We start from the raw sequence: 3829 nt of genomic DNA on the forward strand, positions 1-3829 counted from the left end.
CATATAGCAAAGAAGTAGTATAAAAGGGTGGCAGCAAGTGTGGAAGTTAGAGAAATCAATTCTGCCCATAATGATATAAGCCAAGAAAATAGGCAGGGGTTCCAGCATCTACAGTTCAGTAGATAGGTAGAGTTGTTCTATTCAAAGTTAAGAATAAGACAAAATCCTTGTATTAGGAATGGCATGGCAAAAAGCTGCATCTTTCCTATATGAATGCATGTCAGCACTTGAAATGTGTGGGTGGTCTGCTTCATTATTGATGTTGTGTGTAGTACAGAAGGATACAAGAAACAAAAAGAATAAGGCTTTGAGAAATAATGGGGGATGAATGATCATGAAAGGAGAGTCTCAAACTCTTCAGAGTACGTACACCACTTCAGAAAGCTCCACTGTCCATGTACATACTTGCATTAAATGAAGGAGCCCAGTAATGAAACACAGTAAGCCTTTGTGTGTCCTACTCCCACATGTTCCATCAATGGGTGATGGAATAGACTTTTTCAGAAAGCTCCACTGTACATGTACATGCTTGCATTAAATGAAGAAGCTCAGTACTGAAACACAGTAATTCCTTTGTGTGTCCTATTCCCACATGTTCCATCAATGGGTGATGGAATAGACTTTTTCAGTTGTGCATATGTTGATTTTTGTACAGCATTCCCTAATAGCTACAGTATAGAAACTATTTTGATATAGCATATCATATTATGATTTCTGAGTCACCTAAACATGAACTAACATACACAGGAGAACTTTGTAGGCTATAATATGACATCAATTTATATAATGAGCATAAGTATCTATGGAACATGAGTATAGAGAAGTGGAAGTCCTGGAACAAGGTCTCCTGGGATGGCAATGGATGACTGTTCATAAGGAGACTGATAAGAGAACAAATTTAAGAGAAATATTTGAGGCAATTGAATATGAACTCTAAGCTAGAAAAGGAATGATGTAGAAATCAAAAACAAGAAGCTATGTGAAAACTATATCCCTAGACATCACTATCTCTTCTCAGTAAATGACAGCTCCCTTGTGACATCTGTGTTAGTTCTGAAGAGTCACTCAACCAACTGCCATAAATTGGATACCACCCAAATAGGGGAATTCATCGTCTCACAGTTCTAATGACTAAGTCTAAAACCAGGTGCTGGTGTTGTTAGTTCTTTTTGTGGCGGGAGAATCTGTGTTCAGCTCCTCATTTAGATTCTAGGAGATAACAAAAGTCCTTGACACTTTTAATCTTCACTATGCAGCATCAACATGCCAGGCTCTTCCCTCATACAGGTACCTCCCTCCCTTCTCTCTGTCTGTTTGTCTATAGCATCCCATAATCTTCATTTGTGTTGGGTCACCTCTAATGCCTCGAGTCACTTCCATAGCCCAAAGTCCATGCTTTCCCTACAACCATCTGAAAAGGCAAGTCAGATGCTATAATTACCTAGCTGTACTGTCCCATTTTCTGGAGCTTTAACAAAATATTTAAGGGGTGTGAATTTTATAAGTAAAAAAGGTTCATATAGCTCAGTGCTGGAGGTTCAAGATCATGTCATCAGCATCTTCTTTATTCTGGTTAGGAGCCTCTTGGCAGTTTGACAACATGGCAGATCACACTACAGTGGTGTGCAATAGGGAGTCAAACAGCAAGATGGAAAGGCAAACATGGGGAAGGGACCAGTCTTACTATCAACCAGTCTCACAGCAACCCTAGCCCCTTAAGCATAAAGCTGTTTGCAGTGAGACTAAACAAGCAATAGAAAACAGGAATAGATGATGTCAAGTCAGGTAAGTCTGGAGATAATTCATCCAGAGAATTGCCGGGGGGTGAGCATAGGTGAATAACACAAGAAGCTGGGGGAAAAAGGGAGTGAGGCTCCTGATGAAAATGTTTTAAGCCACAGTATCAACCAATACTCAAGAAGGTGGATCATTTCTGCTCTTGCCTCCCTATGCATCATGCAGCCCTTGTCATTGAATTGAGAACATCTTGGAACTGACCCTCTATCAGTTTATTCTATTGGCCTATTCTAAAGGTTGTTGACTTAAAATGTATTGTTTATCATTGTTCCCCTCCCACCCCCCCATGGAAAACCATGTCTTCAATGACTGAATTTAATTCCCACCTATCTCACAAATGTAAAGAAAGCTGACTCATAGCCCATCATTGGTCTCTACCAAATATTTGTTGAACAGAATACTGGCTTTTCTTCATATTATATAGTTTTACTACTCCCCGGGCACTTATTACCTGAGTGTAAATTGTACCTTTGAGACGTGATAGCTCTGTAGAATGTTTGATCATAAACATCTGATCAACAGAAAATCTTTTTGAGAGCCTATGTGCATATTTACACACAGGTATGATGTATGTGTGCACAATGCATGTGCACGTGTGAAATATGTGTGCAGGCCTATATAAATGTGTAATGATATGCATTACTTTGTTGTAAAAACAGCAACAATAAGATTGGTCTACAGAGTCCCTCACTCAGCACCCTGCCATGCTGTATGCATCCTTCCTTTTGCTCCTGAGCCAGAACATGGAAGCGTAATTTTAATGGCAGTTTTTCTTGTCTGTCTTCCTTCAGTGGGTGGCATAGGCTAGGACTTTTGTTTTTTAAGTCTAATAGTTAGGAAGATAGTATGGACAGTAATGTGTTTGTCCTGCAATTATGAGTATGTGTGTGCAATCCTCTGCACACACACTAAAAAGTTGGGCCCTATAAGTGGTTGGGCACCTACAACCTAGCACTGCAGGTGGTTGAAGGCAGAGACAGGCAGATCCTGAGAGCTCATTAAGCAGCCAGCCCCATCAAAATGGTAAGCTCTAAGTTCAGGGAGAGACCCTATCTCAAGAATTAAGAGTTATCAAGAAAGCCATCTGATGTCAACCTTACATATAGATCAGTACAACTGTGCACACACATATACAGACACACATACATACACCACAAAGATTCAGCCATTTGGGATTTTACTTGGTTGTGGGTTGAAATATGAATTTTACCTATATTTGGGGAAAAGTGTGCTTCCTCTTACTGAGAATTTGAATGTATAATTAGAGGGAAAAGAAAAATTCCCTGAGGAAAATTTCCTCATGCACAGTCCAACTAGGGGTAAGTAGGGCTTAGGGAAGCCTGTGAAGTCTGATGTGCACAAAAAGGCTAGATATGATTAGTATTATTCCCATTGCTCACCATCACTTGCTGTACTCTGTGAGGCCCAGACTCTCCAGACTGCAGTATCCTGCTCAAGCATGGACAATAACCAGAGTGAACTTCCAAGACCCTTCAGATCTGCAAATACTAACAACACAGGTTTCAGAAAAGAAGGATGTAGTAAGGAGCAGACATTGTGGAACCAACCCCTGAAAAGATGTGCAGAACAAAAAACAGAGACAGCAGAAATCAATTCCAGGTAGACAAGTGTGTCAATGTCATTTAAGTTTTTCAGACAGGTTGGAAGAGAGGCAAAAGTGATTATGTTAGAGACATTTGAATATCCCAAGCAAATCAACAAGTTCTCAAAATAATCTTTAATTGGCACTTTCCTGGACTAACATCTCAGTGGTTTGACACATGAGTCATATCTGTGAATTTATAGTGAAGTCAATACAAGAGTTATAATCACTTAGAGGTGATAATAGGGCTTATTTTCTTGTAAATTTTTTATTGAAAGAGGGAAACATTAACAAAAACAAAAATGTCAGTGGAGAAGGGAGAAGTTACTAATAAGAACAGAATGAAAGCTATAATGCATCATTAATTAGCATTTTCTGAAGTAGTCTGTCGGTTTCTCAAAGTAAGAACTTTAGTACTTGGCTTTCAAG

Source organism: Phodopus roborovskii, unplaced genomic scaffold (assembly GCF_943737965.1).
Source record: "Phodopus roborovskii unplaced genomic scaffold, PHOROB, whole genome shotgun sequence".
In the NCBI taxonomy this organism is placed as follows: domain Eukaryota; kingdom Metazoa; phylum Chordata; class Mammalia; order Rodentia; family Cricetidae; genus Phodopus; species Phodopus roborovskii.